Here is a 24509-nt window from a genome sequence, read left to right on the forward strand (position 1 = left end):
CTTACTTGTACCTTGAATTTCTACCTTAATATAGTGGTTATCATACTTGTAATTAGTTCGTTCTCAATTTATCATATTTGTACCTTGAATATCTACCTTAATATAGTGGTTATCATACTTGTAAGTAGTTCGTTCTCAATTTATGATACTTGTACCTTGAATATCTACCTTAATATAGTGGTTATCATACTTGTAATTAGTTCGTTCTCAATTTATCATACTTGTACCTTGAATATCTACCTTAATATAGTGGTTATCATACTTGTAATTAGTTCGTTCTCAATTTATCATACTTGTACCTTGAATTTCTACCTCAATATAGTGGTTATCATACTTGTAATTAGTTCATTCTCAATTTATCATACTTGTACCTTGAATATCTACCCTAATATAGTGGTTATCATACTTGTAAATAGTTCGTTCCCAGCTTATCATACCTGTACCTCAAATATCTACATTGATCCGTGGTTATCATAATATTGTAAATAAACTCCGCTGGGTGACTAGTGGTCATCACATGTGAACTAAAGTAGGTAGGCCTAGTCCTTTCTGATAAAGTTACCATACTTTGTAGATACCTCTTCCTCGGTTATCTAATGGTTCTCACAACTGCATTGTAAATATTTTTGATTGTATTACATAAGTTGTAGAATTATAGTGTCTACGCAATGCACCTGTGTAAAGGAAAATAAATTACCATTACATGTAGAGTATAATACGTTCAACGAGTCGCTATCATGAAGTTAACTGTAGCGAATTTATAAGACTGGTAAAATAATTGCAATCGCAGTGCTATGTAATCGTACATAGTAATGTAGGGAATAAGAAATTACTTTCTACAGTAAGACCTCTTCATTCCGATGACAACGAAGTATCACTAACAGCATTACACTAGAGGAACGATGGTGTTAATCGTGTCTCCCAGTCCCTGTACCACAGCTACTCAACCTGTATAATATACCATACACAATTTGTCCACTTTGTATGTGTGTAACACTGTCAAACGTTTTCTCTTCCATGTGGTGTTCCTGAGACCCGTGGGTATCCCTTTAAGTAGGGCTGGGCATCGGGAGCGGAACCAGTCTCTAAACGGGGACGCTTAATATTCATCTGTCACTAAGTCAATGCTGCGCGGTGTTCGGAGGGGAAGAAAGGGGATGAAGAGAGATCATACGGCTCCCTGTGGGAGAGTAGAATCCGCTCTTGCTGCCCAGCCCTGCCTTGGAGAATGCATCTTCAGCAATCTCCATATATCTTGCAATATTTTATTATTTTGTGTGTTATGCATTTACCAAAGTTTCATCTAGATAATACATTTTTGATCCTTCAGCACGATAGTCTCTTATGAATTGGTAACAATTTCTTTACTACAAAGACAATATCTCTGCCTACTAATAGTTATGTATCGTTGTCCTTATTTTTTTAAATTTAAACTTGAGAATAGTACTAAAGAGATAATAGAAAATCGTTATTTTAAAAATCAGTAAATCTAGGTCGGAATTTACTTCCAGCCACGATTTCATCAATAGTTAGAATTGGATTCTCGAAATAAAAATTGTGAATCTTTCATCTAATGGCAGCTTTTGTGAGTTCTTCTGTACCTGTCCAAATTGTAATATTCGGTCTTGGTTTCATTTTACGCGGTGATTTAAGCTCTCACGTCATTGTTTCTTAAGTATATTGCAGACACTAGCTTTAGATATTAACGTTGTGTATAATTGTATTGTGTATATAATTGTATTGCGTATATAATTGTATTGTGTATATAATTGTATTGTGTATTGTGTAATTGTATTGTGTATTGTAATTTATATTGTGCATACCACTGCCACCGGGTGCTTTCCCACTTGCAGTTAAGTAAATACATACATACATACATACATACAGTCCACACCTGTGGAGTAACGGTTAGCGCGTCTGGCCGCGAAACCAGGTGGCCCGGGTTCGATTCCCGGTCGGGGCAAGTTACTTGGTTCAGGTTTTTTTCTGGAATTTTCCCTCAACCCAATTTGAGCAAATGCTGGGTAACTTTGCTGGGTAACTTTCGGTGTTGGACCCCGGATTCATTTCACCGGCATTATCACCTTAATCTCATTCAGACACTAATAACCTAAGATGTTGATAAAGCGTCGTAAAATAACCTACTAAAATAAATACATACATACATACATAAGCCACTTTACGCACTATGTCACTAACCATTAAGTTAAGATCATCATTAACCAACGTCTTATAAACATTCAAAAATCTTTTCTCTTTCACTATTCGTAATCCTTTACCCTTACCATGCTTCTTAACACAGGATAGTCCGGAACTTCCAGCTTTACAAAAAAAAACCGTCTACATGTCTCTAATTTTAAGCTAAAACTACAATAAGTTACCGTTCAAACGGTCAAAGTCTGAAGATCGCCTTAATTAGACTTCGCAGATTCCAAAATATTCAGTAGAGCATTCTCTATTTTCTTTTTCATTTTTTCACGACTTTTCTGAATCACCCGGTAGAATTTATGACGATTCCAACCTAGGACTTAATGATTTCCATTCTTCTTGAGTCGGAATTGGAACCAACAATTTTGCGAAATCTTCTTCATTATTATTGTCGATGTACCGACAATCAAAAGAAGTTTAAAAGTTAAATTTTAATGAGAAGATAAGTTAATTCGTGAAATTTATGCTCTAGAGTTCATCCTAACGTTTGTCGCAAGTACTTATTTTCATTAGATTGCTTCAAAGAGAATTGTTGCTCTAATTTTCTTAAATGGAGAGGCAGTTAATTACATACTAAAATTCCTTCTTAACGGGTCAAGGTGTTCTGTGCAGAAACATACCTACGTATGACTCATCAGTGCTTCTAAATGATGACATTTGAACTGTTGGTTACGAAGGCAGGAGATACCTTTTCAGTTTCCTGCCACCACTTCACGACTCCAGTGAAGCGGTAGTCGACTGGTATGGTCAAAGTTACAAAGAGGTTATAACGTACTCAAGCAGACACTCTGCTCCTGTAATTGTTTTGTGAAGTCTAGTGTAGCCTCTTGATGTGATGTGGATAAGATTAAACGTTTTGCGCAAAGCCTTGTGTAGGAGTCTAGCTCTTCCTCGTTAATACCTAACATCAATCTCTATTCGTGTCACAAATTGTCTCTCTGCAAATAGCGGACCACGTAATATCAATTTAACTACATTTTGATACTTATTGCATATACAGGGTGTTTCATGAAATTCTCCTTCAATTAGAGAGATGATTCGTAACGTTATTTGGAACCAGAAATCTGAATAAACTAATGGGATCATATTCATAATTGAGGGGTTGGCTGGAACAAGGGCGTAATTCGAATTATGGCGTTTATCCACAAAATGGCTGTATGCGTTCTTTGGCGGCGTTTCTACCAACCACCAAAATATTATGCTTCTACTCCAGAGGTGACCAAAGCGGGTGTCGTGATTACATCGTGTAATCACAGACATTCAAATGGGTACGAGGAGTTTCCTGTATATTGCTGTGTGTTTCATTCACGAACTGAAGGAAAACAGTGGCGGTATCAAGTCGCTCTACAATCTCTGTCTCTACAAGCAGTCAGAAGTGGTTTCGTAAAGAATGAGGAGAACTTTTCTGTTGTTCTGTCGGACAAAATGTAATATATTTTGCTTTGCTCAACATTTCGATTAGGAGTATATAGAAACATTAATTGCCACGCTGAATAATGTATTATTATTATTATTATTATTATTATTATTATTATTATTATTATTATTATTATTATTATTACTGACCACTAAGTATGTGTTTCTATAATTATTTTGTACCTGCATGAATATTGATATGTTTAGATCTTCTCCCTAGGAGGATAAAATTATTAGGTTTTATATCAGTTTTAATCATCTTAATCTTTAGATGAGGGTAACTATTTATTAGTTACTAATTTAATAATAATATTGTAGAAAAACTGATTCAATATTATGTGCCAACGAACTGTTAAACGCCAGGAATTGACATGTCTTAAATCATAGCCAGGAAGAGAAATATGACATAAATAAATGCAAGGAAGTCAGCTACCTAATGGTATTTGAAATGTCTGGTACTCTAAAGACTTTTAATAGAACAGAATATCTCAAACGAGTAATGATTAAAGTAGCTTAAATAAGTTGTCCATAAGAAGTTTTTAATTTTGAAAAAAAAAACTACGAATTTCTCGACCAAGTATCGAGAGAAGAATTTAGAAAATTCCTGATTATATTCAGGAAGAAGCAAGAAAAATCGTATATTATTCACTGGCTCTTGATGGCAGCAGTGACATCACTGATACAACAAAGCTTGAGATTTTTATCCGCGGGATTGATCAAGATGTTAGTACAGGAACCACCACTGGTTGTAGTTTTCAAGCCAAGTACCTTTCCTCCGTCTCCTTACTTCATAGGCTGTCTGTCGCATGTAATCATTGCAGCTCGAGTTGGTCACTGCTGCTCTACTCCCAATAGATTGCAATATTATTGAATTGCGTCCGTCTTCCATCTCACTACTGTGGTTCGAGGACCGGCGAAGGTAACTGCAAGGATGTTCGCGTTGTCTGACGAATGTTCTGATTTATCCTATCTTTCGCCTAATGGAAGCGAATATAACATTTCTGATGTTGAAAGTATCAGTGAATTACATATGGAAAGATAGAAAACGGAAACGGTTTAACAAACTATGAAAGAATAATCTAGCAAGTCACGACGAAATTACGGCAAAGCTTACACAAGTAGGCCAGGAAAAATGGTGAAAGAAATACAGTCTTACTATTTATTTTTGTCAATGGAGAATGAATATAAGGTACTAATAATAAACGCGTATGCAGTGCTATAAAATTTTAGATCCAGGCTAGCAGTCAGTCATTTAGGAACGACCATACTGTATTTCCTGACAAGTTAGCAGCAAAACATTTAAGCCAGTTGCTGCCAGAAGAAATATATGATGTCTACAGAGGAACAAGCCATTTTCCATTGAGAATTTCGGGAAATTGGAATCAAAACCAACAGGATATATTTCTTAAGGGATATTTGGAGAGGAGGACCATTAAGCAACGTCAAACAACTGTAAAACCATAGCACCGAGAATGTTCTTGGGTATACAATATCATGACTGGGAAGAATTTTTATGCAAGTCCTTTATTTGATCATTGTTTAAAATATCTAAGAAACGAGTGATAACTGTACAAAATATGGTGAAACTAGATCTTACTCTAATGACAGATATGAGAGACATACACTTCAATAAGCCTCACAAGATTCAAGATGTTTATGTTAGGTTATTAAATCGCTTAAAGTGGATTAATTATTTTTAATGTTCTGATATCAATTTAGTAAACGAACATATATATTATAATCTTCATTATTGTAGTATAGACCTATATCTAGCCTTCTCTATAGAAATATAGAAAAGTTAAAGTATTGCAGTATTTTCAATCTTCTTCTATGGAAAAGGGCGTAATTAAAAAAAAATTAATGCTTCGTTCTCGTACAATATTTAAACATTAACCATGGAACTCATTGTAATCACAAAAGAACGTATTACCCTACAATATATATATATATATATATATATATATTGTCATATTCTAGCAAGAGATGCAGGGTACAGATAGATTTTGTTGATTATCTCAAAACTATGTTTTCTGAGTTACGCCCTTCGTCCAGTCAATCTCTCAATTATGGAGTCGGAGCAACTTGAAAACGGGTGAAATAACTCTATGTTTAAAATTTGTAAAAAAAAAATTTAAAATTTTGTACTTTTAGTTTTTTAACGTAAGCCATTAGTGAAATTGGACCTAATTTTATAAAAAAAAATCATTTTTTTAATCTTGAAAATATTGCATTATTCAGAAAATGTCTAGAGTAGAAAAGAAGAGTAAGTCTGGAGAAGCAACATATGGAGCAGGATAGTTTTGAACAAGTCAGACACAAGATTTTATTTTACTTGTTTAAAAAAAATTGCGTATTGCATCATGTAAAAATTCCAGGTGTTGTACTTTTAGTTCTGTTGAAACAAAAGTTTACAAGTAAGTTATGAAGAGCGCGAGTATATATTGTTTTGATGCAAAGGCTAATAAAGTTCACATTTAAGATGTTTAATTACGCATTTTTATTATTTTTATTCCATTATCAAAAAAAGAGGAGACAAAAATTCTGCATTCCTAACTAATCGAGATACATGAAAAATTGATACCAAATTTGAAAATTTTATCCATGAGGAATATCTTCACAAAAATTAAATATAATGAAAATAATATAAAACGGAGGATATTTTTTGTGATGTAATAATGAGTTGGGGACGTGATTTCCTTCATCGAATTGTGACTGAATGAAACATGGGTTTATAATATTGAGCTGGGATGGAGGGCTGCTATGAAATAATATCTACGCAAAATTTAACGTTATTTCGCGAATATAAACTTACAATATTTTGACCTGGAAGAGCTTGAAACAAAATGTTTGCTATTACATGGTGAATCCCCGTATTTTGCGAATCCGTGGTTTGCAAAAATTATCCCTATACAGGGTGGAAGGTAAGGTAGTCTATAAATTGTAGGATGCGATTCCTTGAAATATATCGAACAAAAAAGTATAATACCATTTTACTCGTTTTTGTGAGGTTTTTGAAGAAATAATACTTTTATACCGACATTTCGATAGCGAATTTTACGAATGCTGTTTAAAATAAGGTTTAATTTCTTCTATAACAACGAAGAGAACGTTTGATATGTTCACGTTGCAGCAGTATTTTAATTAGAAAATTCACAGATTTTGAATTAATCGATTGAAGAAACATTGGAAACATTGATTGTCGAGTCACGTACGGAGGGTCTAAAAATCTGGCATCGCTGTCCGGACGGCAGACAGTTTGCGTACTCACAACTGATCAGCTGTTGTGATGTTTACATTGCATTAGTTTGCAGTTGGACGTACAGCGATACAGTTTAGTTTATTTCAATACTACGAGATGCCAGAGTTCACAAATCGTGATCCAGGCCGAGGAGGAAATTCGGAGCAGTGAAGGACTACTGGCCAGAGTTCGTCATAATTGGACTAGAAGATGTGAAAGCTCCACGCACGCTGATGGTGGACATTTTGAACAATACCTGTAAAATGTGAGTGGATTGTGGTTTACACAGTTTATTACTCTTTATTTCACTATTCACGCCCAGAATTAATGATTCGTAAAACAACAAACGGTAATGTTAATTGCATCTTGTTCACAAAGTTACATCAGTTTTGTTTTTTCATTAATTGTAACTTGAAACTTCAATCCTAAGTGTTTTCACTAATTTGGACATAATTCCCTGATTTTCACGTTATTTCTTGTTATTATTGTACGTATTTCTTGCTTACATTAAAATTATTATGCCCTGCTTAGTGTTGAATTGTTAGTGTATTGCATTGTAAGTTGATAATTCTGTATTCATTGTTGAACTGCGTCCGAACACGAGCTATTTTGTTCATTCGGGTTATTAATTTACATTTTTTATATTAAATTACACAAACCAAACAAATAACAGTTCTGTCCCTATCCGGAGTTTATGTAGGTCATTTTTGCAAGATACACGGTGAAAGGTAGTTGAACTAACCACCCCCTTCAAGTCGCTGATCGCATGGGGTGTGGGGTACTACTTATGCAGCGTTGAGACATCTTGCAATTGCAGTCAGCGCTCTCGAAACACTTGTAATTATCTCATTATCCGTTAAGTCCTATAATTTGTTTTATTTGACAAAACGTACTCTAAATAATGAGTAGACAGTGGATGCGGGATGACTTATCGTTGAATGTAGGTGCACATTTAGTATATGTTACATTTTTTTTCATTCAGACCATTGGCTCAACAGGTTTTAAACGTAAACAGACGACGTCAACATGCTACTATATCTCCGTACAGTCAGAAGGAAAAGAAAAATAACGTACTGTACATACCTTGTAAAGTTCAGTCCTCGTCATCATTGATGCAATTACCAGTGTTGCAGTAAACGACGATATATTCTCCTAAGTTGTCGAAGGTGAATCATCTTCGCCTATCGCTTAAACAATTTTTGTATCGAGAGAATTTCTGAAGAAAACCCCTAAAATGGGGATCTCAATTTCTTTAGAGGAATATTTGTACTGAGCATCATGTTGCACGTGTCGTTAGACAGGCACAACTAAATGATGATGATGAAGATGATGGTGATGATGATGATGATGATGATGATGATGATGATGGTTCCTCAGATTTCATTTCAACGCAATTCCTGTGCAATGTTTCTCTATAGCCTGAGTTGTTCTGGTTTTTATTTCAATTTTACATACATTACATACGATATTGTCTTCGTTAATACATAAAATGTCACTCTCATATTTTTAATTGCATTTCGTATCTCTGAGCGAACTTAACGTTTCGCCATTATGAATGGATCAGCACAACATATTCAACGCGTAGTAAATACTTGAGCAGGATAACACAACTACACACATTGCGTTGCAATGTGAACCGGGGTTCCATCGTTGTGTACGCAGCTGTACTCCCCAGGTACACAAAAGACGGACGGCGCGGCACGTGTCATATACTCTGATACGAAACAACTTCACTTTTCCTTAAGTCATCCCGCATCCACTGTCTAATAATGAGATACATGGCCCCTGTCAATTAATGTACTACCTTACCTTCCGCTCTGTATATACCTAATTTACAGTATTTTATTTACTTATCTGGAAAACATTTTTCTTCTGTAGTGTGATATTTTGTACGATAATTTCATAGTTGTAAATTTTACAAACCCTAGTATGTATGCCTCTATATTACAGACTTGAATATAAAGTTAACTTAATCCGCAAGTTATGTATTATAAATTCAAAAGAGAACGCAGACCCGTTTCTGAAAGAAGGGTACAAGTTACTTCACAAGTTAAAGGTTAAAAAGTTGTAATTCAAATGGATATAGTCCCACTGAGTGCAGTGGGAACCCAATACGTCACGATGAATAAATGATGAGACGCAGGCAGTCTTTCCAGCCACTCTCACATGTGCAGGTTGTAATCCGCACGTTCGATTCCCACAGAGCCATCGGTTCCACCCACATAAGCCGACCTCCTGTTCACACAACCATAACAGGGCACTTGGATTCAATTGTGGAAGGTGGGAGAGAAAGCTGACCGCATCTCTCCCCCAGATTGCGATTCCTGGAGACACTTTACACCCGACCCAATCGTTCTGAAACCTTCCAATTCTCGAGGTGAGTTTTTCCCACTCTTTGTAGAAAGGATTCAGTGACACACGTTCAATTTCTATTCCTCTCAGTATGGAATATATTGAGACAAAATGGTTATTCTTTATAAAGCTTGAATGTAGGTTGTACATTACAATAAAATTTTATTACTTACAGCATTTTATAAACTTGAAATGAGTGTCAAAAATAGAAGGGCTGCTTTGAAAATAAAACCCAAGTGAAACAATTTGATAGAAAGATATACAATATTACTGTTTGTTTTATACGATGTCGCATTTGACTAGTTTACGTTGATGAAATCACACCGAAAATTAGAAATATACGATGCTGTTTTACTTTACCACACTATAATTATTTCAAAAGTTTTCAAATTCCAATAGTTACATTTGTAAAATAGATATGTACAAGACATTAAATATTTAGATTGTTATATTGGCTGTGAAAAGAAGTTAGAATTTGTAAACGTTAAATCTGTAAACAGGAATCTACAAGGAACTAAATATTTAGGTTGTTATATTGGCTGTGAAAAGAAGTTAAGACATTTGTAAACGTTAAATCTGTAAACAGGTATCGCCAAAGAATTAAATATTTAGGCTGCTATATTGACTGTGAAAGAAGTTAGACGTTTGTATATGGTAATCTGTAAACATGAATCTACAAGGAATTAAATATTTAGGTTGTTATATTGGCTGTGAAAAGAAGTTAGATATTTATAAATGTTAAATCTGTAGACAGGAATCTACAAGGAATTAAATATTTAGGTTCTTATATTGGCTATGAAAATAAGTTAGACATTTGTATATGTTAAAACTGTAAAGAGGTATCTACAAGACAGTAAATATTTAGGCTGTTATATTGGCTATTAAAAGAAGCGAGACATTTGTATACGTTGAAACTGTGAACACAAATCTCCAAAGCATTAAAAATTGAACATCAAATTATTTAATGAGTGTATTTCCGTGAAATGACTCGTCGATATTGAAACAATAATAAATAATTACAAATAATTGATTAAATGGCAATCTTACTCGTGTTAATTATACAGGGACATCATTTTATTTTTACTAACATTTTTAATATTAAACTGGCTATACCTTCCTATTAACGATTGAAAGAGGAAACACCGTTTGCTACCCCTTCCACGACTGGAGTTCGATGGTACTGGCGTAAAATACAAATCACTTTACGAGGTATAGGAGGGAAGAAAAGTAGTTCATCCATTTATGTAAAATAGGAAATATCGCAATTTTGAGTTTATAATTTTCATTAGGTTTTTGTTTAATCAAAATACAGTACTGTATTAACACTTAGTGTTTTTACTCACGAACTGAGCTTTCCATTCGAACGTATTAATTATGAAATGTATATTGTACTGTTACAGCACATTAGCGTACAATATAGAGAATGAAGTTAAATTGAAAAATAATCATAATATGGATATTTAAACACATTTTTGAAAATGGTGGCCGTTCATTTCGATACAGCCTTCAGTTCTTTTGTGCATATTATCACACTATAGACTATTGTACCTAATTCCAATTACCAGTTTCGTCCTTCGTGAGAGTAACTCATGTTGAAATAATTCTGTACCTACTCTATGAAAGAGTACCTTACGTACTGTAAATTCAGTCTTCACTTCTGGTCGATCCGAAAAGATAAAATTACTCAGAAATGCTATATACTGTCCGTTCAAGTGGTTTTGTAGTAGGGTCGTAGAAAAGGGAGGGGGAATCACGTGACAGTTAATTACTTAACGAGGCCTTTTTATTTAAGTTATTTTAAACAGTTGTATAATATTACGTAGACGTCCAATTCCTAACAGAAATTAATGTTTTCAGAAAAGAGCTAAGATAGCCCAGCTACTAGACTTTACAGAGGGGCGAACAGAAGCAGGTGGGGGAAACCGGGATGCGACGTAGGCAAACGGACGACAGTACCTGCGCGAAAATATGATTCCATATTGAAAGCTCTTTCGTCACTGGAAAACGTGAACATATTTCTGGAACGTACTATACTCACTAACTCAGTACTGCTTATGCGCCCTCGACTCTGTGTCGTGAACGGTTGGATGTTTACTAGTAGAGGGGGTGGGAGTGAAGTACATTCAAAAACTCAGGTACAATAAAAATTGAAGTAAAAATAAAATGACGTCCCTGTATAAGCATGTGTGGCTTACAGCTGTTTCGGTGCTACTTGACACCATCCTCAGAGCCTACTATATCTCGGCGCTATCTCAGCTTCGCTGCCTGTTGTGTGGGTGCGTTCGTGTGATGAAGAGTTGTGTCAAATGGTGTGTGTGTTCTGAAATTGATCTGTGTGTTGAGAATTTGATTAGGGTGTCTTTTTGTGTGTCTGTATATTTCATATTGTTCTAGTGCAGTAGTGTCAGAGTTGTAAGCTCCAAAACCAGTTGTGGAGCTGGAGAGTGCAGTCGGAGCATGAACTTGCTTATGTCTGTGGAAGCACCGGAGCACGCAACGACTCATAGTGGAGCGCTCCGCTCCGTTTAGTCTCTGTCTGACAACGCTGTTCTAGCGTGTTGAGTTTTTGGTTTTTGGGTTGTATGTGTAGGATTTCCATGTCTGTATTTATGTTATTGTATGTGTGGTTAGCATTAGTTATGTGTTCGGCATATGTAGATGTATTGTGTCCTCTGATTATTGCTTTAATGCGTTCTTTGTATCGAGTTTGGAATGATCTTCCTGTTTGTCCAATGTAGAAACTGTCTATACATCTACATTTTAGTCCGGGTGCTGGAGAGAATTTTTCTCCGCTTCATTCACAGTGATGAAGGATGGGTGGAGCGGAGAAAAATTCTCTCCGGCCATCGGGATTCGAACCCGGGTTTTCAACACACCGGATTCCAGTTCCAATGCCGGATTGAATTCTCTCAGTTTAAGTTTCATCTCTTAGTTTCCCTTTAGTGTCCAACCTCCATGCACTGTGTCGCAGATCGTGACACTGACTTAATCACTCGTAATGAGTGCACCTCTGCGCATTGTGCCACTGTCACACATCTGTGACACAGTGTTGGCCACTAAAGGGAAACTAAGATGTGGAACTTAAACTGAAACGATTCAATCCTGCATAGGAACTGGGATCCGGTGTGGCTTAGTGGACAAAGCGTCAGCGCGTAGAGCTGAAAACACGGGTTCGAGTCCCGGTGCCGGAGAGAATTTTTCTCCACTTCACCCATCCTTCATCAAATTTCCTGAGCTTTTATGGACCATAAATATACAGCAATAAAGCCTACAGCACTTTGGCAGGACCACTGCTTCCCTATGAAAGCGGTGCTTGGGTCATATAGAAACGCTACAGAGAAGGAATCATGGCCAGCGAAATTAAATTTTTATGAAGTACCGTTAGATATATAGAATTGGATAAAGAAGAAATATGGATATTCTGCAAGATTAAAAATAGAAGCAGGTATATTTCACAGTCGATCGATACAGATTCAATTGGCAGCAACATGTCATCTCTATATAGAGATCACGTCTGCCTCGGCAGCTCATGGGTTACCAACTAAGAGGTAGGAGATATTCTGTGAGACAACACAACGGTAGTAGACCGTAATTACTACTAATAACGTACAATATCTAATACGTGCAAGAACGATGACCAAATATACAGGCTTGCATATTTGTTATGTGTTAAATCAATGAAGGTAATTAGGCCATAATTTAACATGGTAATATTCTTTTCTAAGAAAAAAGAACAGGGAAACCTTGGTTCTCAAGTTACAGTTGAATAACGATATTTAATCTATTTATGTAATAATGGATGATGTTGAATTTTATCAAGTGTTATAGCTTGTTTTGTGCTTATGTATCATATGTGCAGATGACGTCATAGCGGACTATGTAAGAGATTTCTTCATGATGTTTCGCCCAAGGACAGGTCTTTCATTACAAACCTAGCTTTCTCCATTCTTTATTTTCTGCCTTCCTCTTAGTCTTCGCATGTAATCCATATATTTTAATGTTGTCTATCATCTGATATCTTCTTCTGCCCCGAAGTCTTCTCCCGTTCACTGTTTCTTCCAGTGCATCCTTCACTACGCAGTTTCTTCTCAGCCAGTGTCCCAGCAAATTTCTCTTTCTCGTCTTGATCAGTTTCAGCTTTATGGGATGAATACAGTCGATTTCACTTAAACTAGAAATTATGTACTGTATACTTTTCGAAATGTAATGGACGATTTAATTTTTATTTACAATTATACACCGTGTCCCGCTTAGAGGGATCGAGAAATAATTGCTAATTTAAAGTATAAATAATGGTTTTATAAATAACTTTTTGTACAACTTGATGTAAAAAATCTTAGAGTTTCGGAGAATGGTCAATGCAACTCGATATGTGCGCCTCGAGCTACTCTGAAGACATCTAAAAGGTACTCAATATTCTGCCAATTCCATAATATTTGTGGAGTGATTAGCGCAGCTGCATTTATAATGCGTTGTCTCAGTTTTCCAAAGTGTCAATTGTACCACGTTGGTACACAACATTCGTCATAAAGCCCCAGAAAAAGGTCAATGAGCGTTAAGTCGGGTGACCTAGGTGGCCAGGCAAGGGTTCTCCTTTTCCCATCGACCTATTGTGAAAGTTTGCTTTCAAGAAGCCATGCACTGAACATGTTTTGAACATGTCCAGATACACATTCCTTTTGATTGTCCAATGACGGAATGTTCTACTGAATGATGCCAGGCTCGTTTTCACGTTAAACATTAGTGCGCATGTGCATGAACATGCAACTATTTTTAAACGATTGGTGCATATATTTGGACCGTTTGTGCATCTTGTCAGATGTAAATCAAAACAAAATCATCTGATTTTAAATGGTGAGCATTTACTTCTTGATCCCTCTAAGCGGGGGTTAGTGTATTATACGAACCTAAATACCATTATATACAAGATCAATATATTTTGAAAGGAAGTATTTAAGCAATTTTATTCCTGACTAAAGTTTCCCTATTTGTTAAGACTACAACAAGAATAAGTTTTGTTTAAACATTTAATATTTTCAGTTCACTTTAATCAGTTCAGTTTAAATGAGAAACTGTGTATTTAAGTAGGCCTATATATATGTATATTTTTTACATATAAACCCTATTGTATTCGTTTACATACCATTATATGAGCCGTTGAGAGCAGAAGTGGTGTAAGTCAAAAATTGGTAATGAGGGTTAAAGTAAACATTCTATAAAATACAGCGCAAAGTAGCAATTAATATCCAATTTATTTAAACTATTAGTAGTCAGTGGATAGCACGAAGGACATATTAACTGCTACATTGCGCTGTATTTTACAGAACTTTTACTTCAAACCTCATTACCTAATTTTGACTTGCACCACTTTTGCTCTGAACGGCTCATATATGTATTTCATCTAATCCGAATTTGTTGGTTTAGTGTTATAAATATTTTGGTCGGAAATACTTCCGTCACTATGTTCATGAGCACCAGTTTGTTGTAATCCGCCACATGGTTGTGGACGGATCACGGAGACGTCATTCAACGCCCTTGGACTGGAAGGAGAACCAATGCTTTTCCTATGCTTCCAACCCTCTCTTTCTGAGTTCTGCTCCCCTGCATAAGATCAAGTACAAGTTTGTTACCTGGTCTTTTTTCAGACAGAGCAATTTCAGCTCTCTACGTGAACTATCGCCATATATTTTTCGGTTTTTGATTGCTGTTAATGACAACAACGCGCGTGTATAGTACCGTTACGTCACGGAGCACTGAACAATCTCTCATTCACTTGTTCGTTGTCCAAGTTAAGAAACTCTTGTTTGTGAATAGCGAATCCAGAACTGGAATATAATGCTCGAGCCATTGTTTAAATCAGTGAGGCATGAAGTCTACATGAGAACGCAGAACGTGAAATCCCATAGGCTCTACAATAGTGAAAGTACACTACAAAATGATCACAGATTCAATGATGGATGTCCCAAACTCTCGTTAACTAAATTCAGGGAAGTTTTGAATGGAACAATAGACATATGGCTGCTACCCTCCTCGCTGTGTTCTAGTTTGTCCGTAATGAATGCCGTCAATGAGAGTCCTAGAGAAATGCCACCACAGCTGTGTTGAAGCACTGAAACACCTGTGTGTTGATAATGGAGGTACTCACTGCAAATGTCCACTAATCTCTAAACCACTTACATGTGGTTAACTACATTTGTCTGCTCAAACACACTCCTCTCACCGATTTCCGCTTTTATCCACTACAATACAGTTTTGATGTTGTGAATGATACCGTCACCTGACATTTCCTATTAACTCCCGTTTCTAAAAGATAAAAGACTAAGTTCTATCTGATGTGCACATACCACTTGATCCTCCCCCTGTATAATTCCTCAAAACTCAGGAATTTCAAGCGTAAAATCACAGTACTGGAAATAATTAAGTATTCATGCTCAAAAGGTGTCCATTATGAAAGGGATTACGATGCGTGAGGTGTTAAGCGATGGCTAATCTTATTATATATATCAGTACCGAAATTATGTATTAAGGGATTAGGTACAGCTTACAGTAGTAAAAGTTTTGGAAATATTCAACATTTTTTCCTCCATTACTGTATCTTGCACAATAATTAAAATTGGTATGTGTAAAACACTGTCCTTTTGCTATATAAATACTTTTACGATTTAAAAAAGGGTCATTTATATTTTTTCTTTCAAAATTCAAAACGGTGGCAGTTCACTGTGCAGTGATGAAGGTTTCCCTCATAATTCATAAACTTGTTAACTTTTCCATGTTCTCTCTCTTTTATTTTATTGCTGAAACTCATGTTTACAACATCATGCCCTTTTAACTACATTTCTTAATAAATAATATAGATTTTTTTTTCATCTTGTGTTCGAACAAAATAATGATATTTGGTTATTTTTTAAAGATGAATTTATTTTTATCAGACAATTTATTAAAGATAGAGGAGTGATTTTGCATAATATTGTAGATATGACATGCATAAATACATACAAAAAATTTCATCACAGAATGTTAGGTACTTTTTGAGTTTTGAGGGAAAAGCTTCATCACTGCACAGTGAAATTTGAATTTTGAAAAAAAAAAAGTAAATAATTTGCGATTAAAGAGTTTCAGTATAAAAGTGTAGTTTAATATTTCTAGGTTTTTAGTGTTCAGGGTGAAATAAAAATTTCCATAGTTATACAGTCATTCTGAACTCAGTGGTAAATCAGACAACAAGAAATAGTAGGCCTACATTATGCAACGAGCCTATAATGATAGTAATTAAGGCGGGAGTATGTTTGTTTATGAAACGAGCGCAAGCGAGTTTCATAATTTTCATACGAGCGTCTTAATTACCATTATAGGCAAGTTTCAAACGACTTTTTATGCTCGACCATATTTATAACTTGAATTATTCAGAAGTATTCATTTTATTCGTATCTGACTGAAGATCGGAAGTGACCTTGTGCATAGCTCGTAAATTGTGAGATGTGCGCAAACGCGAAAGTATTGATTTTTTCGAGGAACAATAATGTCATTGACCTTGATGTAATCTAGAGAATAACATGAACTAATTTTGATATAACCTGGAAATTGATTTAGAATTGAAAAACGAGATGACAAATTGAATTTATTTGAATATTGTTTACAATTAACGCTAATTATTATAGTAACAGAACATAACCTTCTGCGACAGTATTGGATTTCCAGCCTCCGTGACGTTTCCCTCGTTGTCTTTCGATTGCATATCCGAGAATAATCGAAAACCTGAACTTTAATGAATAGGTGTACTTTAATGACATGCATTAAAGGACTGCTACCAGGTGTATAATTACTACATTTCGGCATGGTCGAGCATAAAATACTTTTACGGTGAACTGAACGGTGGCAGTTCACTGTGCAGTGATGAAGCGTTTCCCTCATTACTCATAAACTTGTTAACTTTTTCATGTGCTCGCTCTTTTATTTTATTTCTGAAACTCGTGTTTACAATATCATGTTCTTTGAACTACATTCCTTAATAAATATATATTTTTTTTATTTTGTGTTAGAAGAAAATACTGATATTTGACCAAATTTTAAATGAATTTATTTTTTATCAGACAATATATCAAAGGTACAGAAGTGATTTTGCATCATATTGTTGTAGATATTACATGCATAAAAACACACAAAAAATTTCGTCACAGAATGTTAGGTACTTTTTGAGTTATAAGGGAAAAGCTTCATCACTGCACAGTGAATTTCGAATTTAAAAAAAAAATAATTAATAATTTTTTAAATCGTAAAAATATGTTATTATATAGCAGAAGGACAGTGTTTTACACATAGGCCTGTTAATTTTCATTGTTGTACAAGATACAGCAATGGAGAAAAAAATGTTTAATATTTTCAAAATTTTACTCCTTTAAGCTGTACCTAACCCCTTAAGAGAAATGAATAGGGATGCTTGTGTGGTTAAAGAGTTTCATTACAAAAGTGTAGTTTAATATTTCTAGGTTTTTAGTGTTCAGGGTGGAATAAATATGGCCATAGTTATACAGCCATCCTGAACTCAGTGGTAAAACAGACAACAAGAAAAATAATTTACCTGGAAGTATTAACTAACCTAAAAGCTTGACATTTTTAATACTTAAAAAGTAACTTGGAAGGTTTTGAAATTATCATTATACTATACCCGATTACAACTAAAAATAATTGCAGTTATACAAACACCATGTATTTACATTTTAAATTCTTAACAAGAACTTCAAATACCTTAAAGATTACCACGTTATTGGTACAAGCCTGACGATAGCATACTGTTTCACAGAGATTCATAAGTCTCTATTTTAGGGAAGGTAATGTTGACGCGCGCAACTGATGTATACCCAAAACTGACCGACGCGCGCAACTGACGTAATATCCAAATCTGATCGCCGCACGCAGCTGATGTATACTCGAACTGACCGCCGCGCCGGGAGCAATTTATACATTCATATTAAATAAAAATTTATCTTGCGCGCAACTGATGAATTCCTAGTTGACTGAGGAAGTATTCGAACTCGTGAGTGTGATTTCCACCTTTCTATGATACCGTTCCTTATTTGTGTTCCTAAAGCGATAACGTATTTCATAACATAGAAGCTATCACATCTGCAATATACTGGTGAAAGAATGGGATTTGTTGACTTCTTTTTCTGTGAGGTTCAGAAAAAAATCCCTGAGTCGAAAGACTTGTGAATTTCAATGTTTACTGTGGAGCAGTGCTCTATTTTTATCCCCTGTCTTTCAAATATGTTTGCGACTGAGGGAACAAAAGAGCTACGAAAAAAGAAGAGGAAAGAGAAAAAGATAAAAAAAACTGCTGGAATGTCGGATTACTGAGCTTGATGAATTAAAAAAAGAAGTTCAGCTATGTGATTTAATCAGCGAAACAAGGTTCCATGCTGTGATAAAGTTCCGCTAGAATCTAAAGGTCCTTCAAGCATACAAGCGGAACATGTCGTATATTTATTGCTTGAAATTAACAGTAAATTGAGTTGGTAGAAGTTAGCCAGCAAAACACAAACTGTGTGGCAGCCTCAGACTTGCTCACCATGTGGTAAATATAAGCCTTGGTGATGAAGTAGGCAGAGCTGTGGCATGTGTGATCAAGTTAAATGTAATTTAACGTCTTCTCTGGCCAGCTTCAAGACATGATGTACAGTACAAGTTAGCTGAAATTAACAATGTTAACGGTATTGCACATCGTGACTTAGTGACTGGACTCTAAGTGTAAACATTGCTATTAAAGCCCCGCATACAGAAGAATCCCTATTAAATTGCGTTAAACTAGGGAACACAGTCGCCCCACCAACTTAGTCTCGTATTCTGGGATTTCCCCAAGTCGGGTTTAAGAGACTAGATGTGAGATATGAGGCAGGGGTGAGTAAATTATGGTCCAATAGTTTGTTCAGTCGAGATTACAGAGATTGAGATTGAGAAGTAAAATGTTTTATTGAATAAAAAGCGATAATCCAACAACGAGTCTGTGAAGAAGGATGTAATTTAGATGCAGTAGGGTCTAGGAAGAGGAAATAATGGTTCAATAATGTATCAGTGAAAAGAAGTGATATTAAGATAGAGAAGAATTTAAAGAGAGAGGAAATAATTGTGCAATAATCCGTAAGTCAAAGAGTGAGAGTAAGATACAGAGAAATTCAAAGAAAGAGAAAATAATTGTCTAATAATGGGCAAGTCAGAGGAAGTAAGATGAAGATACAGAGGAATTTAAATGAAGAGGAAAAATGGTCCAGTAATGGGAAAATTAAAAGGAGTAAGGCCACGATATAGAGTAATTTAAAGGAAGAGGAAAAATGGTCCATTAATGGAATAATTAAAAGAAGTAAGATCAAGATACAGAGAAATTTAAATGCAGATAAAAATGGCCCAGTAATGAGAAAATTAAAGAAAGTAAGATCAAGATACAAGGGGATTTAAATGAAGATGAGAAATGGTCCAGTAATGGGAAAATTAAAGAAAGTAAGATCAAGATACAGAGGAATTTAAATGAAGAGGAAAAATGGGCCAGTAATGGGGAAATTAAAGGAAGTATGATTCAAATACAGAGGAATTTAAATGAGGAGGAAAAATGGTCCAGTAATAGGAAAATTAAAAGAAGTAAGATCAAGATACAGAGGAATTTAAATGAAGAGGAAAAATGGTCCAGTAATGGGAAAATTAAAAGGAGTAAGATCAAGATACAGAGGAATTTAAATGAAGAGGAAAAATGGTCCAGTAATGGGAAAATTAAAAGAAGTAAGATCAAGATACAGAGGCATTTAAATGAAGAGGAAAAATGGGAAAATTAAAGGATGTAATATCAAGATATAAAGGAATTTTTAAATGAAGAGGAAAAGTGGTCCAGTAATGGGAAAATTAAAGGAAGATCAAGATACAGAGGAACTTAAATGAAGAGGAAAAATGGTCCAGTAATGGGAAAATTAAAAGGAGTAAGATCAAGATACAGAGGAATTTAAATGAAGAGGAAAAATGGTCCAGTAATGGGAAAATTAAAAGACGTAAGATCAAGATACAGAGGAATTTAAATGAGGAGGAAAAATGGTCCAGTAACGGGAAAATTAAAAGAAGTAAGATCAAGATACAGAGGAATTTAAATGAAGAGGAAAAATGGTCCAGTAATAGGGAAATTAAAAGAAGTAAGATCAAGATACAGAGGAATTTAAATGAAGAGGAAAAATGGTCCAGTAATAGGGAAATTAAAAGAAGTAAGATCAAGATACAGAGGAATTTAAATGAAGAGGAAAAATGGTCCAGTAATAGGAAAATTAAAAGAAGTAAGATCAAGATACAGAGGAATTTAAATGAAGAGGAAAAATGGGAAAATTAAAGGATGTAATATCAAGATATAAAGGAATTTTTAAATGAAGAGGAAAAGTGGTCCAGTAATGGGAAAATTAAAGGAAGTAAGATCAAGATACAGAGGAATATAAATGAAGAGGAAAAATGGTCCAGTAATGGGAAAATTAAAAGGAGTGAAATCAAGATACAGAGGAATTTAAATGAAGAGGAAAAATGGTCCAGTAATGGGAAAATTAAAAGAAGTAAGATCAAGATACAGAGGAATTTAAATGAAGAGGAAAAATGGTCCAGTAATGAGAAAATTAAAGAAAGTAAGATCAAGATACAGAGGAATTTAAATGAGGAGGAAAAATGGTCCAGTAATGGGAAAATTAAAAGAAGTAAGATCGAGATACAGAGGAATTTATATGCAGATAAAAATGGTCCAGTAATGAGAAAATTAAAGAAAGTAAGATCAAGATACAGAGGAATTTAAATGAGGAGGAAAAATGGTCCAGTAATGGGAAAATTAAAAGAAGTAAGATCAAGATACAGAGGAATTTAAATGCAAATAAAAATGGCCCAGTAATGAGAAAATTAAAGAAAGTAAGATCAAGATACAGACGAATTTAAATGAAGAGGACAAATGGTCCAGTAATGGGAAAAATTAAAAGGAGTAAGATCAAGATACAGAGGAAGTTAAATGAAGAGGAAAAATGGTCCAGTAATGGGAAAATTAAAAGGAGTAAGATCAAGATACAGAGGAATTTAAATGAAGAGGAAAAATGGTCCAGTAATGGGAAAATTAAATGGAGTAAGATCAAGATACAGAGGAATTTAAATGAAGAGGAAAAATGGTCCAGTAATGAGAAAATTAAAAGGAGTAAGATCAAGATACAGAGGAATTTAAATGAAGATGAGAAATGGTCCAGTAATGGGAAAATTAAAAGAAGTAAGATCAAGATCAGAGGAATTTAAATGAAGAGGAAAACGGCCCAGTAATAATATGTAAGTAAAATTAAAATACAAAGGAATATACTCGTAATTAAAGACCAAACGTTGGATCGTAAGTCAAGAGAAGTGGGAGTAAGACATATGTGATGTGAAGAACAGTGTAGCAACATTGCAACTATGAAGAGGATAATGTAGCACTCGATGATTTGAACCTCTTTAACATATCACTAAAGTCTGCTTGTTTATATATATTATCTGTCACTCGAATGAAACTTTTACGCGCTATAGGAACAGAGAATTTCACACTTCTATTAGACTCATTCCACACCCCTTCGAAACGTACGACTTCAAGAGGTAAATTTAAAGATATCGTCTTTGCGTATTGTTGCAAGGTCCAAGTGACAGCTTACCGATGCTACCCGATCTATTCCAGGGACGTAACGTGGTTTTCACTCTGTTTTCACGCGTTAACAAAGAGTAAACACAATATGCAGCATATGCGATCCACGAAAAACATTCTCATCTTCGTCCGATTCCTTGGCATGAACGACTGTTTTCTTTGGGGGTAGCCAAAGGTTCCGTTGTTTTGATATTGCCGGTCATTTGGGTGCCGGATACGAGGGATTTTACTGTACCATGTTTCAAGAAAGTTTTGACCTTATGATTTGGAAAGTTTCTTTATGAGAATTTAATGTAGCTTACTGAGTTAATAATATTCCCAATAGCAGCGCAATAGCGGTATCAATGTTTTGATCTGTACTTTTTACTCTTTATTTATAGACAGAAGCTTTAGATTTCTCAATGGTCCTTAGAAGTAACATCACAGAAAGAGATACCTTAATAACAAAGGTTTTGTGCAGACATAATTTCTGTTTTCCTAGGAACAAGAAGTGAATATCCCACAGGAATGCGTCTTTCGTTTACAACCAAAGTACTTTTTATTATAGAATATTGAGCGTTTGTCGATTTTTCTTCCGGTTTGTAAAATGTTGCTCCTTCTCCATTCCCCCTGGAGGGTGACGGCTTCAAACAGACATTTCATCCCTCCCATTCCCCCCAGTTATTCCATTTCCTGCGGAAAATCCGCTTCACTTCGTAGGAATCTCCTTCCACCTTATCCTTTATAAGGTGAATGGATTACGTATTTGGAAGATTCAATTCCCGTGTTCTAGGCAGAGCGTCCTACTGTCGCTATAGTAAATAAGAGTTACAGCATTCATCCCCTTGTTTGCTCCTTCCGACCGTCGCTAAGAGAATTTGTAGATGCTTAATCTTGGTGGTTCTACGATAGCTTTAGGTTTCATCTCTGGAGAAGCGTTTAATCTCGAGACGGTCTTAGGCAGTTACGCAAAGAATAGCGACAGTTGTAGGCCTACTACACAAATTAAAATGGGATGAATTTGGATTTCTTGGACTCTGATATGATCCTTTGAAACACGGTAAGTGTCCAAGGATTAGTGTTTCTAATCACATAATCCTATTCGTTTATTTCTCTGTTCTATCAATCTTCATCATATGGTAACGTAGAATTCTTGCACGGAAATATCATATGTACTTCAATACTTCAGTACATCATAATAATATAATATGCGTAAGTAATAACCAGAATTCGAGACTTCGGACCCAATAGAGCAGTTCAGTGGGAAATCCGCATAAGGCGTACAGTGGGTTGGGGTACTGTAGAATGAATGCCAACAAATACGCAAAGGAAAACGCTCTGGATTTGAACGGTTCTGACGAATAATTTGGTTTTCATACAAACTGTGTCTGAAACTATTATACGGTTAGAAAAGTCAGAGCAAGAGATGCCGGAAGCTCTCAAATTAATTTAGAAAATGATGCAGAGAATTAATGAGACATCAAGTACACCGGTTACTGAACGTGTAAAACGGAAGTGGAAATCAATTATGTAAAAATAACGGATATGGAACATTATGTAACATAAACAGCAAATTAGTGGACATAGAGTCACCCGAGAATAAAGGACTGTCTCTTAGAGACTGCAATGATGTTAGGTTTTTAGTTTTGTTCCTATCACGTGTAGTAGGTGCATTGCAATTCGGTACTGTAACTGCACTTCCTAAAGACGACCAATAGGATATATGAAAAAATAAAAATTGTTACATTCTTATTTTCACCATTAAAACTGTGTATAATTAAACACAAATGCTTATAAAAGACAGGAGAATAAATGCTTTTCACATTCTTTTGACATTATCATTGTCTAATGTATATTTACTTTCAGAATGTACATATGTGTGTGTTTCCCCATACTATCCTACTTTACTCTAAATAGCAACGTTGTTGCCTCAACACATCTCCATCTACCTGCAGCGAGTCAACAACCTGTAGTGTATGCACAGTAAATTTATTGTATCGGGTCCAAAGTTTCGAAGCCTGGTAATAACTTAGTGATTCAAGACGGCGCTCATCCCGTCGGATCCCGGCTACTTAGTCACTCGTAATAAGTGCACCTCTGTACATAGTGCGTTGGACATTGTGCCACTGTCATATTCTGTGATACAGTACATGAGGGTAGGCCACCAAAGGGAAACTGAGAGCTTGAATGAAATAAGTATAATAATCCTGCTGCAATATTTTACCCGTTTTAAATATGCTATTTTCATGCATCTATGCTGCACACATGTTCTTCTAGTCTTCCATTTAATGTATTGTTTTTGTATTTTAATATTTGGACTCTATATGATGAATAATCACTACAACCACTACGTTTTTAAATGATTATTATTACACTAGCCGTACCCGTGCGCTCCGCTGCACCCGTTAGAAATAAATATAAAGTAATTACATAATTAAAATAGGACATTTGATCCAGGGAACATTCGTGTTTGATAGAAGGATAAATCGTTTAACATGTTACTTAATTTAAATTGCATCCAAATAATTAAAATGCGATCATTTTTGTCCAGAGACCACTCATTGGTGCAATGACAATTCCTTTAACATGTTTCTAAACTTTATTACATGCAACCATAGTTTAATGAACATTGACATCATTTAGATTTAATGT

The sequence above is a fragment of the Periplaneta americana genome, chromosome 7 (genome assembly GCF_040183065.1).
Source record: "Periplaneta americana isolate PAMFEO1 chromosome 7, P.americana_PAMFEO1_priV1, whole genome shotgun sequence".
Lineage (NCBI taxonomy): Eukaryota > Metazoa > Arthropoda > Insecta > Blattodea > Blattidae > Periplaneta > Periplaneta americana.